Here is a 14,591-nt window from a genome sequence, read left to right on the forward strand (position 1 = left end):
TGCTAATTATCGATCTTGCCACGTAAAAAGTGCATTGGCATTGCAATGCATCAATGTAAAATTAATGAAAAGAAAATGCAACGTTTTGTCGAGTGCAAAACATGCAGTGCCTGCATTTCAAAAAGCATTGCTTTTATTCATCCTGCGGAATGCATATTGCACAGATAATCTCAGCACACTTTGTGCAGGCAAAGGCAGCATTCGACAACAAAGTGATTTGTCCTCCGCTGATTTGTAGCAGATAACTGACGGTTGAGCACACAATTTGACAACTAGACTAGTAGATCAAGCATCAATGAAAAAGGCAACAAAACTGCCCACCAGCACCAGGTGTCTTTCACTTGTTTGTCCCAAATTTTCAGCAGCTGGGACAACAAGAATTTAGGTTTCACTGAGATTTGAACTCAAATCACTAGATTTAAAGTCAAGAGGGCTCACCATTACACGATGGAACCAACTATTCCAAAACATTTGAAACATACTTCGTCACAGACAAGGCACCGGAAGGCTGGAAGGTAGATCACACCGGTTGTGGGAGAGCTGGTTGGCGGTGACATGGAAGTGTCTGCAGTGTGCGGGACCAGACTGCTTCCACACATCCACAATGAATGTCCCACCCTTTATTTGGGAAAAGTACAACTGAGAGTGGATAAGTTCCATCCCGGTCGGAGCAATCTGTAGCTGTAACTGACTGACACCCTGCTTTTGCATGTTTTGCAGTGTGTATCTGTGGCGCAATGGTTTAGTGCATTCGGCTGGTAACTGAAAGGTGGGTAATCCAAACCCATCTCCGGGCGAAGCCTTTTAATGTTTTTCCCCGAGGATTCGGTGCCGCACATTTCCGGGTTGTCATTGTGCATTTTGGCTTCACGAATATATTCCGCAAACATTGCAAGCTTTGCTGTTATCCAGTGAGTTCCCACTCCAATACTTTTATGAACATTCAGCACAAGTAAAACGATAACAATTTTTTACATGGATCATGTTCCTCCATCCAGTCCAATCAAAATAAATTATGTTATTGGGTTGAAGGAACTGGTGAAAATTGATTCTATTGATGCATATATCGAACGGGAACTTCGGTCTCAAGTGCTCCTCCTATCAAGAATAGACACACACACAATCAATGGTTTTACAACTGAGTCATAAACACTTACAATTTCTCATACAGCATGTAAATGAGATAGGGATAAAAATTTATCACATGTAAAGAGAAAATGAATGGTTAAAGATACTACTGTCCCTCAGTAACTATATTATTATTTATCTCATCCTGAAAAAAGTTATCGGTTATTTAACGGTGATTAAATGAATTCTTATTTATTCATATTAGCTGCATGTCGTCAATTTTAAAAGGTTTTGAATTGAAAAAAGCTGTTACAGAAGTTACCGCCCTGACCTGGAATCGAAGCTGTTTTTCGGTGTTAAAAGGAGTGGTTTTACCCAATCATTTAAAGGTGATTTCAAAGAATCACGTGAAGTTAAATTCAGATCAAGGTTACGATGTGTTTCGGTGTCAAACAAGTGGATTGAAAAGGACAATAATGACACCAAGCATTACGATGCAGCGATGCAGCAATGCAGCGTTCCCTGGTGGTCCAGTGATTAGGATTCGGCGCTCTCACCAGCGCGGCCCTGGGTCGATTTCCGGCCAGGGAAATTGCACTTCCATCAAAATTAAAACCTTGGAAGAAAGAGTTACATGTATCTCATGTGGAAAAAAAGATTCATTGATTTAAACATAATTAATTAATCCATTGTAGAACTTCAATCATTATTTTGCCCTGAGTATGTGAGGAACTTTTATCCCGACCTCATTGTATTTTAGGAGCATGGTCCAGCCCCGGTATCTCCACCTGTGAAAGTAGGAAACTGCTGGAAATACACAACAGGAAGGGTAGCCTTTGACAAACAATTAAACCCAGGTTACAAACTCGCTTCCTTCCCGTACCCTTTGCGGGACACTTGTTCCCCTTTAATTTTACAGACTGACTGAGTTCACTAACCGCGGGGAGAGAGTAGGTGCCTCCGCGGCCCCACTGTGCTAACATGGAAGATAACACGATGAGGATGTGGGGATGTGGGGTGGGGATCAGTGACATGTTTGTGTAAAGGGCAGCGGAGGAGAAGGATTGACAGCTGTCAGTGTGGGACAGAAGTTGTTTAAGTTGAGCCAACACATTCCCGATCAGCACAGAAGGCATTCACGGTCAGCTGCCCTCTGCTGTACTTCTGGTCAGAGCGGTTTCCGCAGTGGAGCCGTTATCACATTTGCTTTCCACGTGAAAGGATCCCGTGCACGAAGATTATGTTTAAACTTGCTGTGGATGAACAGCCATGGGCGAGTTTATTCTCCTGTCAAAAGAGCGACATTGCCTTCTCCCTTATTCTTTAATTGCTCTTTTTTTCACTTCACTAAATAGATATATTTGAGTGAGAGAAATTGTTCCAGAGTGTCGCACACTTCATCTTTTGTTCCCTTTTAAACACATAAAATGAGGCCGGGGGAATAAATCCAGAAAACAAAGCAGAGGGATATAGACAAGAGGAAGAGAGAAGGGGAAATACTGCCTCTACCCAGAACTAATGCAGAAACTCCTCTGCTGCGCTCGGGGTGGCCACCCGCAGCCTGGATACACTAACGTCCCAACAGCTCATTGACTGTCGGAGTGGGACCGTGCGGCGCTTCAGAAGACAGGTCGAAAAAGCAAAGTCACTGATTCAGTCCCATGTGCTTCTCTGACTGACACCGGAGAAACGGTGAGACAGATTTTGGAGCATAGGTCTGGTTATTGTGAAACAGCAAAGAAAATATTACGTCTGGAATTAAATTATTTAATGTGTATCCTGCTCGTTTAGTGGTTAGGCATTCACAGAGGGAGCCCGAGTTCGGAAAGTAACTTTTTAATTCAAACTTTTTTCAAATAATTACATGCAATTAATTAAACTCTGTGGGAGGTGTGGTGATTAAAACATCACCGATCGGAAAGGAATTGTCCGCAGGAAGCCTCCAACCGGAATTTTTGGGCCAATATTCCCACCCGCATTGTTTTGCAGACTTACAGTCAATACTTCAATAACTGAACTGTAATAATTTCAGGAGCTTTCATCACAGATGATATTTTACACCCTATCTGACTTAACACACTCTGAATTTTTGAAATTGGTTTCAAATGTTCATTGCTCAGAAGACAAGGAACCTGGGGTACTTTTTTCAATTTATTTCACAGCAAATACATTCTAAAATGATGTTTCGGCCCGGGCTCGAACCGGGGCCGTTTCCTGCGTGAGAAGAACGTGATAACCACTCCACTACAGAAACCACTGCTAATCTAAGTGCCCAGAGAGAAGTGTTAAGCCAGAAGGTGTAATTCTGAATCCCTTTCTGTGAAAAAATCTTTTCACAAACATTTCTCTGACCGAAGCTGCACAAGTCAAAAATGTTCCTTTCAAAGTCGTCAAACTCCCAAATTAACGCACCCCCCGAATCTTCTGGATCAGAAAGCTCTAGTTGTGCCGACTCAATCCATAAATCTGACTTTACTCACCCTGTATTTTAGGAGATTGGTTTAAAATGTTCATTGCTCATAAGACACGGAACCTGGGGCTACTTTTGTTCAATGTATTTCACAGCAAATATATTCTAAAATAAAGCACGCGCCCAGGCTCAAACCAGGGACATTTCATGTGGGAGGTGAACATGATAACGGCTACACTACGTAAACCTTTCCTTAACCCAGCCCGCGGTTCGTTATTTGTACCACAATTTAACCCAATGAGATCGGGATAAAAGTTCCTCACATGCTCATGGCAAAATAAATGGTAAAAGATTTACAAAATAATTTATGTATTAATTAATGATGTTCAAGTCAATGATGCTTATTTTTTATACATGATTTGCATATAGATCTGTAAAATAAATGAACTCTTTTTTTTTATAAGGTTTTGAATTAAAAGTACAACTTCCCAGGGTGGGAATTGAATCCAGGACACCACGTTGAGAGTATTGAATCCTTACCACTTGACAACCAGGGACCAATGGACAGTTTTACTGCTGCATCATTATAGTTCATGACATTATTGTCATTTTCAGTTTACTTGATTCACACCGAAAAATATTGTAACTGTTGTGTATGCATGCCTGTTTACTGTGTGATATCTGTAACACTGCTATGCAACACTGAATCGACTCTTTCACTCTACACACCTTACCTACACCAGAGGATGCTGCTGCTTGAGACTGAAAGGTTACCTGCAACCCAGTATATAAAGGAGCTCACAGCTTGGTGTCCTCACTTGAGGAGCTTCAAATAACTGACGACAGGTCTCCAAAGTTTAAGTATCATACCCTGCCTCGTGGAGTCATTACTCAAGGTGCCTACATACACTACAGTAAACGCCACTTGAAATCACATTCAAATGATTCACTGAATCCACCCCTTGTACCACCGCAACACAGGTTCGATTCTTGGTCAGGGAGATAATATTTACAACACAGTTTTCAAACTAATAGCCCGATATAAATTTCAACATGCAGCGAATGTGAAAAAATTTATTCATTTAATCATGTTCAATGAACCGATAACTTTCTTTTGCAGAATTAAAGAAATGATAATCTGGTTACTGAGGGATAGTGGTACATAAGTACATAAGAACAGAAGAATTAGGAACAGGAGTAGGCCATCTAGCCCCTCGAGCCTGCTCCACCATTCAACAAGATCATGGCTGATCTGGCCGTGGACTCAGCTCCACTTATCCGCCCGCTCCTCATAACCCTTAATTCCCTTATTGGTTAAAAATCTATCTATCTGTGACTTGAATACATTCAATGCGCTAGCCTCAACTGCTTCCTTGGGCAGAGAATTCCACAGGTTCACAACCCTCTGGGAGAAGGAATTCCTTCTCAACTTGGTTTTAAATTGGCTCCCCCGCATTTTGAGGCTGTGCCCCCAAGTTCTAGTCTCCCCGACCAGTGGAAACAATCTCTCTGCCTCTATCTTGTCTATCCCTTTCATTATTTTAAATGTTTCTACAAGATCACCCCTCACCCTTCTGAACTCCAACGAGTAAAGACCCAGTCTACTCAATCTATCATCATAAGGTAACCCCCTCATCTCCGGAATCAGCCGAGTGAATTGTCTCTGTACCCCCTCCAAAGCTAGTATATCCTTCCTTAAGTAAGGTGACCAAAACTGCACGCAGTACTCCAGGTGCGGCCTCACCAATACCCTATACAGTTCAGCAGGACCTCCTTGCTTTTTTACTCCATGCCTTTCGCAATGAAGGCCAACATTCCATTCGCCTTCCTGATTACCTGTTGCATCTGCAAACTAACTTTTTGGGATTCATGCACAAGGATCCCCAGGTCCCTCTGCACCGCAGCATGTTGCAATTTCTCCCCATTCAAATAATATTCCCTTTTTACTGTTTTTTTTTCCCAAGGTGGATGACCTCACACTTTCCGACATTGTATTCCATCTGCCAAACCTTAGCCCATTCATTTAACCTATCTAAATCTCTTTGCAGCCTCTCTGTCCTCTACACAACCTGCTTTCCCACTAATCTTTGTGTCATCTGCAAATTTTGTTGCACTACACTCTGTCCCCTCTTCCAGGTCATCTATGTAAATTGTAAACAGTTGTGGTCCCAGCACCGATCCCTGTGGCACACCACTAACCACCGATTTCCAACCCGAAAAGGGCCCATTTATCCCGACTCTCTGCTTTCTGTCAGCTAGCCAATTCTCTATCCATGCTAATACATTTCCACTGACTCCGCGTATCTTTATCTTCTGCAGTAACCTTTTGTGTGGTACCTTATCGAATGCCTTTTGAAAATCTAAATACACCACATCCATCGGTACACCTCTATCCAACATGCTCGTTATATCCTCATTGAATTTCAATAAATTAGTTAAACATGATTTCCCCTTCATGAATCCATGCTGCGTCTGCTTGATTGCACTATTCCTATCTTGATGTCCCACTATTTCTTCCTTCATGATAGTTTCAAGCATATTCCCTACTATGGATGTTAAACTAACCAGCCTATAGTTATCTGACTTTTGTCTGCCCCCTTTTTAAACAGAGGCGTTACATTAGCTGCTTTCCAATCCGCTGGTACCTCCGCAGAGTACAGAGAATTTCGGTAGATTATAACGAATGCATCTGCTATAACTTCCGCCATCTCTTTTAATACCCTGGCATTTCATCAGGACCAGGGGACTTGTCTACCTTGAGTCCCATTAGCCTGTCCAGCACTACCCCCTAGTGATAGTGATTGTTTCAAGGTCCTCTCTTCCCACATTCCTGTGACCAGCAATTTCTGGCATGGTTTCTGTGTCTTCCATTGTGAAGACCGAAGCAAAATAATTGTTTAAGGTCTCAGCCATTTCCACATTTAGAAACATAGAAACATAGAAAATAGGTGCAGGAGTAGGCCATTCGGCCCTTCTAGCCTGCACCACCATTCAATGAGTTCATGGCTGAACATGTAACTTCAGTACCCCATTCCTGCTTTCTCACCATACCCCTTGATTCCCCTAGTAGTAAGGACTTCATCTAACTCCTTTTTGAATATATTCAGTGAATTGGCCTCAACAACTTTCTGTGGTAGAAAATTCCACAGGTTCACCACTCTCTGGGTGAAGAAATTCCTCCTCATCTCGGTCCTAAATGGCTTCCCCCTTATCCTTAGACTGTGTCCCCTGGTTCTGGACTTCCCCAACATTGGGAAGATTCTTCCTGCATCTAACCTGTCTAACCCCGTCAGAATTTTAAACGTTTCTATGAAGTCCCCTCTCATTCTTCTGAACTCCAGTGAATACAAGCCCAGTTGATCCAATCTTTCTTGATAGTTCAGTCCCGCCATCCCGGGAATCAGTCTGGTGAACCTTCGCTGCACTCCCTCAATAGCAAGAATGTCCTTCCTCAGGTTAGGAGACTAAAACTGTACACAATACTCCAGGTGTGGCCTCACCAAGGCCCTGTACAATTGTAGCAACACCTCCCTGCCCCTGTACTCAAATCCCCTCGCTATGAAGGCCAACATGCCATTTGCTTTCTGAACCGCCTGCTGTACCTGCATGCCAACCTTCAATGACTGATGTACCATGACACCCAGGTCTCTTTGCATCTCCCCTTTTCCTAATCTGTCACCATTCAGATAATAGTCTGTCTCTCTGTTTTTACCACCAAAGTGGATAACCTCACATTTATCCACATTATACTTCATCTGCCATGCATTTGCCCACTCACCTAACCTATCCAAGTCGCTCTGCAGCCTCATAGCATCCTCCTCGCAGCTCACACTGCCACCCATCTTAGTGTCATCCGCAAATTTGGAGATACTACATTTAATCCCCTCGTCTAAATCATTAATGTACAGTGTAAACAGCTGGGGCCCCAGCACAGAACCTTGCGGTTCCCCACTAGTCACTGCCTGCCACTTTGAAATGTCCCCATTTACTCCTACTCTTTGCTTCCTGTCTGACAACCAGTTCTCAATCCATGTCAGCACACTACCCCCAATCCCATGTGCTTTAACTTTGCACATTAATCTCTTGTGTGGGACCTTGTCGAAAGCCTTCTGAAAGTCCAAATATACCACATCAACTGGCTCTCCCTTGTCCACTCTACTGGAAACATCCTCAAAAAATTCCAGAAGATTTGTCAAGCATGATTTCCCTTTCATAAATCCATGCTGACTTGGACCTATCATATTACCTCTTTCCAAATGCACTGCTATGACATTCTTAATAATTGATTCCATCATTTTATCCAGTACCGATGTCAGGCTGACCGGTCTATAATTCCCTGTTTGCTCTCTCCCTCCTTTTTTAAAAAGTGGGGTTACATTGGCTACCCTCCACTCCATAGGAACTGATCCAGAGTCAATGGAATGTTGGAAAATGACTGTCAATGCATCCACTATTTCCAAGGTCACCTCCTTAAGTACTCTGGGATGCAGTCCATCAGGCCCTGGGGATTTATCAGCCTTCAATCCCATCAATTTCCCCAACACAATTTCCCGACTAATAAGGATGTCCCTCAGTTCCTCCTCCTTACTAGACCCTCCGACCCCTTTTATATCCGGAAGGTTGTTTGTGTCCTCCTCAGTGAATACCGAACCAAAGTACTTGTTCAATTGGTTGTTCCCCGTTATGACGTCCCCTGATTCTGACTGCAGGGGACCTACGTTTGTCTTTACTCGCCTTTTTCTCTTTACATATCTATAGAAACTTTTGCAATCCGTCTTAATGTTCCCTGCAAGCTTCTTCTCGTACTCCATTTTCTCTGCCCTAATCAAACCCTTTGTCCTCCTCTGCTGAGTTCTAATTTGCTCCCAGTCCCTGGGTTCGCTGCTATTTCTGGACAATTTGTATGCCACTTCCTTGGCTTTAATGCTATCCCTGATTTCCCTTGATAGCCACGGTTGAGCCACCTTCCCTTTTTTATTTTTACGCCAGACAGGAATGTACAATTGTTGTAGTTCATCCATGCGGTCTCTAAATGTCTGCCATTGCCCATCCACAGTCAACCCCTTCAGTATCATTCGCCAATCTATCCTAGCCAATCCACGCCTCATACCTTCAAAGTTACCCTTCTTTAAGTTCTGGACCATGGTCTCTGAATTAGCTGTTTCATTCTACATCCTAATGCAGAATTCCACCATATTATGGTCACTCTTCCCCAAGGGGCCTCGCACAACGAGATTGCTAATTAATCCTCTCTCATTACACAACACCCAGTCTAAGATGGCCTCCCCCCTAGTTGGTTCCTCGACATATTGGTCTAAAAAACCATCCCTTATGCAATCCAGGAAATCCTCCTCCACCGTATTACTTCCAGTTTGGTTAACCCAGTCTATGTGCATATTAAAGTCACCCATTATAACTGCTGCACCTTTATTGCACGCACCTCTAATTTCATGTTTGATGCCCTCCCCAACATCACTACTACTGTTTGGAGGTCAGTACACAACTCCCACTAAAGTTTTTTGCCCTTTGGTATTCTGCAGCTCTACCCATATAGATTCCCATTATTAAATCCCCCTTCTCATCTTCTAAGGGACCAACATTTACTTTAGTCACTCTTTTCCGTTTTACATATCGGTAAAAGCTTTAAGTATCCGTTTTTATGCTTTGCACAAGTTTACCTTCGTAATCTATCTTTCCTTTCTTTATTGCGTTCTTAGTCATTCTTTACTGTCGTTTAAAATTTTCCCAATCTTCTATTTTCCCACTAACCTTGGCCACCTTATACGCATTGGTTTTTAATTTGATACTCTCCTTTATTTCCTTGGTTATCCACGGCTGGTTATCCCTTCTCTTACCGCCCTTCTTTCTCACTGGAATATATTTTTGTTGAGCACTATGAAAGAGCCCCTGAAAAGTCCTCCACTGTTCCTCAATTGTGCCACCGTTTAGTCTGTGTTTCCAGTCTACTTTAGCCAACTCTGCCCTCATCCCACTATAGTCCCCTTTGTTTAAGCATAGTACGCTCGTTTCAGACACTACTTCCTCACCCTCAATATGTATTACAAATTCAACCATACTGTGATCACTTATTCCGAGAGGATCTTTTACTAGCTTCAATCATTAATTTTCTCTTTACATGTGATGAACTTTTATCCGTATCTCGTTTACATACTGTATTTTAGGAGAATGGTTTAAAATTTTAAGTGCTTATTGTCATGTATTCAACCAACATTGTAACTCATATATAATCTGACCTCAGTTGTACACTGTGAGAACAATGACCACTAGGTGGTGAACTTGTGGGAGACACTTCTAACCTGGACCTTCAGGTATAAAAGGGGAAGCTCCACCCACTTTCATCACTTGAGTGCTAAGGAATAATGGACAGGCCACAGACTGACCTTCTCTCAAGCATGGGCCTCTTGTGCATTTATACTGTATAGTAAGGATGTATCAATGGCGACGAGAAACTGGGATTTCAACCACGTGAGCATGGCCGCTAGCAGAATAGACGAGAGATACTGTGTTAAGGAATGGTTGGGACAGAGAATCAACATTGTTGAAGCAGCACACGGTTCTCCAGGCAGACAAGGGCAACCGGGTATGCCCCAACATGTAGTCGAACCCAGAGGGGAAGTTCGACAGAGACAATGGCAAGCAGAACGGTGATTCACACCATTGCAAGGGACAATGTGGCCAGTAATAGGGCCATCAACACCTGTTAATGGCACACTCAAGGACAGTCACAGGGGTAGTCAGGGACGATTGACTAGCAAGGGATCTTTTGTTTCCAACAACAGCTCATGTTGGAGGCATGGAGGCACAAACTCAGCCGGAGGTTGCAGAGATGAGCAGAATACCTACAGAAATTGCAGAATTGAACGCTGGGGGAAATCGCTGGAAGCTGAAGTTCAGTGAGTTCATGTGGAGCACGTATACAGTTCATACACCAGGACGCCACCGATAATGATGAAAGTGCTCCTCAGTGGCATCCCAGTATCAATGGAGCTAGACACGGGGGCTAGCCAGTCCCTGATGGGTAACAAATAGTTTGAAAAGTTGTGGGCGTCCAAGGCCAGTAGGGCCACAATTATCACCGATTGACGCACAGCTACGGACATACGCCAAGGAGATAATTCCGGTTCTTGGCAGCGCCACGACAATCGTGACCCACAAAGATTCGGAGAACAGGTTGCCACTCTGGGTTGTCCCGGGGGACGGTCCCGCTCTACTGGGGAGGAGTTGGCTTGCTGTCATGAACTGGAAATGGGGCAATGTTAATGCTATTTCCTCTGTGGAGCGAGTTTCATGCTCACAGATCCTGCACAAATTTGACTCATTATTTCAACCCGGCATTGGCACTTTCATGGGGGCCAAGGTAGTGATTCACATAAACCCGGAAGCCAGGCCAGGACACCACAAGGCCAGAGCGGTGCCGTACGTGATGTGGGAAAAGATAGAAGGTGAATTGAACCGCCTGCTGAGGGAAGGTATCATTTTGCTAGTCGAAATCAGTGACTGGGCGAGCCCGATTGTACCGGTGTTCAAGGCGGATGGGTCGGTCAGGATATATGGTGATTACAAGGCCACCATCAATCGGGTGTCACTCCAAGACCAGTACCCGCTACCGAGAGCGGAGGATCTCTTTGCGATGCGATCCGGTGGCAAACTTTTTTCAAAATTGGATGTGACCTCAGCTTACATGACCCAGGAGCTGGCGAGAGAGTTGATGAAGCTGACCACCATCACGACACACAAGGGGTTGTTTGAGTACAACAGATGTCCGTTCGGGATTCGCTCGGCCGCCGCGATCTTCCAACGAAATATGGAAAGCCTCCTCAAGTCGATTCCAGGGACGATGCTTTTTCAGGACGACATCCTCATCACGGGTTACGATACTGAAGAACACCTCCACAACCTGGAGGAGGTGCAACGCAGACTGGACCGGGTAGGGCTGCGACTGAAAAAGGCAAAGTGCATCTTCCTAGCTCCAGAGGTAGAACAGAGGGTAGGAGTAGACGGGATGAGCCCTACTGCGTCCAAGACGGAAGCGATCCAGAGAGCACCGAGACCCCGTAACACGACGGAGCTGCGTTTGTTCCTGGGGCTCCCGAACTATTTGGTAACTTTCTTCCCAAATTGAGCACGCTGCTAGAGCCGCTACACGTGCTCCTAAGCAAAGGTCGCGAATGGGTCTGAGGGGACGGCCAGGAAAGGGCTTTTAATAGAGCACACAATTTGTTGTGTTCCAACAATCTGTTAACGCGATATGACCCATGTAAGAAACTTGTGTTAACATGCGATGCGTCGTCCTATGGTGTCGGGTGTGTGTTGCAGCATGTCAATGCCAAGGGTCAGTTACAGCCGGTAGCTTATGCCTCCAGAAGTCTGTCCCAGGCAGAAAGGGGCTACGGGATGATAGAAAAGGAGGCGCTCGCATGTGTATATTCGGTAAAGAAAATGCACCAGTACCTGTTTGGCAGGAAATTTGAGCTGGAGACAGATCACAAACCCCTCACGTCCCTTTTGGCCGACAACAAGGCCATAAATTTAGACGCATCGGTCCGCATACAGAGGTGGGCACTCACGTTAGCCACCTATGACTACACACTTCGGCACAGACCGGGCACTGAAAAATGCGCCGATGCACTCAGCAGGCTCCCACCAGCCACCACTGAGGGGGCTACCGAGCATGCCGCTGAGATGGTCATGGCTGTTGAAGCTTTTGCAAGCGATGGCTCACCCGTGACAGCCCGTCAGACTAAAGTCTGGACAAATAGAGACCCGCTATTGTCTCGAGTCAAGAAATGTGTCCTGCATGGGGACTGGGCAGCCACGTACAGGGCATGCCCTGAGGAATTTAAACCATTTCACAGGGGCAGGGATGAACTCTCGATTCAGGCCGATTGCCTGCTGTGGGGAAACCGTGTAGTCATGCGCCAGATGGGCAGAGAGGTGTTCATCAGAGAACTCCACAATGAGCATCCGGGCATTGTCATGATGAAGGCAATTGCCAGGTCACACGTTTGGTGGCCAGGGACAGATGCAGATCTGGAAGTTTGTGTTCGCAGGTACAACACGTGTGCCCAGCTGTGCAATGCGCCAAGGGAAGCCCCCCTTAGCCCCTGGCCATGGACCGCCAAGCCTTGGTCACGCATCCATGATGACTACACAGGTCCTTTCATCGGAAAAATGTTTTTGGTTGTAGTAGACGCTCACTCCAAATGGATCGAGTGTGACATTTTTAATTCAAGCACATCCTCTGCCACGGTAGAAAGTCTACGGGCAATGTTCGCCGCCCACGGTCTACCGGACATCTTGGTCAGCGACAATGGCCTGTGCTTCATAAGCACTGAATTCCAGGACTTCATGGCAGGCAATGGAATTAACCATGTCAGAAAGGCACCGTTCAAGCCAGCCTCAAACGGCCAGGCAGAACGAAAAGTGCAGATAATCAAACAGGGGATGCTCAGAATCCAAGGGGGTTCCCGACAAAGCCACTTATCACGCCTCCTGTTGGCCAATAGATCCCGACCACACTCGCTCACAGGGGTTCCACTCGCAGGGCTGCTAATGATAAGGATGCTCAAATCCCGTTATCCCTTATACACCACACCATGAAAGAAATTGTTGAGAGCAGGCGCCAATCACAATATAACTACCATGACAGGAATGCGGGGGCACGATATATTGGTGTAAACGACCCTGTTGTTGTCCACAACTGCACTGCAGGGCCTAAATGGCTTACAGGCACTGTGATTGCCAAAGAGGGCAATAGGATTCTGGTAGTTAAACTAACCAATGGACAAATCTGCCGCAAACATGTGGATCAAACAAAAAGGAGGTTCAGCAACCCCATAGAAGAAGCAGAGGAAGAACACGATACAGAGTTCACTCCAGCACAGGTGACCGAACACCGGAACCAAAGGGAGGAGAGCCCAGTCACTGTGGGCAGTCCCGATAGGCCTGAGGCACCGCAAACAGCAGACACACAGGCCAGCGCCCAACAACCGGAGCCCCAACTCAGGTGCTCTACAAGAGAGCGTAAACCACCAGAGAGACTCAACCTGTGATCCCAAAAAGACTTTGGGGTCATGTATTCAACCAGCATTGTAACCCATTTTTAAATTCAAAACCTGATAAAATTGACGACCTGCAGCCAACGTGCAAAAGTAAGAATTCTTTTCATCACCGTTAATTAGCCGATAACCTTCTTCAGAATGAAATAAATAATAATATAATTACTGAGGAACAGTGGTATCTTCAATCATTCATTTTCTCTTTACATGTGATGAAGTTTTATCCCTATCTCATTTACACGCTGTATGAGAATGGTTTAAAATTGTAAGTGTTTATGACTCAGTTGTAAAACCATTGATTGTGTGTGGGTCTATACTTGATAGGAGGAGCACTTGAGACCGAAGTTCCAGTTCTATATATATATCAATAGAATCAATTCCCACCAGTTTCTTTAAACCCAATAACATAATATATTTCTAATGGGCTGGATGGAACATGATCCATGTAAAAAATTGTTATCGTTTTACTTGAACTGAATGCTCATAAAATATTGGAGTGGGAACTAATTGGATAACAGCACTGCTGGCAACATTTGCGGAATAGATTCGTGCAGCCAAAACGCACAATGACAACCTGGGATTGTGCGGCACCGAATACTCGGGGAAAAACAGTTAAACACTTCGTCCCTGGGTGGGCTCGAACCACCAACCTTTCGGTTAACAGCCGAACGCGCTAACCCATTGCGCCACAGAGACTGATGGAAGTATAAGGTGCAAGACATCCAAAACCAGGGTGTCAGTCAGTTAAAGCTTCAGATTGCTCCGACCGTGATGGAACTTGTCCACTCTCAATTGTACTTTTCCCAAATAAATGGAGGGACATTCATTGTGGATGCGTGGAAGCAGTCTGGTCCCGCACACTGCAGACACTTCCATGTCACCGCCAACCAGCTGTCCCACAACCGGTGTGATCTACCTTCCAGCCTTCCGGTGCCTTGTCTGTGACAAAGTATTCTGATTGTCCCGAAGCCGGTATTAGGTTTGAATTCCTTTTCAGCTCCTGACTGCGGATATTCCTGTGATTAAACGGGAAC

The 14,591-nt window shown here is 44.9% G+C and overlaps 2 non-coding genes across 2 annotated transcripts; both read right to left on the minus strand.

The window, feature by feature from the left end:
• Window positions 1–3,249: 3,249 nt before the first annotated feature.
• On the minus strand, window positions 3,250–3,322 carry trnav-cac (transfer RNA valine (anticodon CAC)). The gene has a single exon. It is a non-coding gene; the product is annotated as a tRNA-Val (tRNA).
• A 10,857-nt stretch (window positions 3,323–14,179) lies between these two features.
• On the minus strand, window positions 14,180–14,253 carry trnan-guu (transfer RNA asparagine (anticodon GUU)). The gene has a single exon. It is a non-coding gene; the product is annotated as a tRNA-Asn (tRNA).
• Window positions 14,254–14,591: the final 338 nt, after the last annotated feature.

Source organism: Pristiophorus japonicus, unplaced genomic scaffold (genome assembly GCF_044704955.1).
Source record: "Pristiophorus japonicus isolate sPriJap1 unplaced genomic scaffold, sPriJap1.hap1 HAP1_SCAFFOLD_182, whole genome shotgun sequence".
Lineage (NCBI taxonomy): Eukaryota > Metazoa > Chordata > Chondrichthyes > Pristiophoridae > Pristiophorus > Pristiophorus japonicus.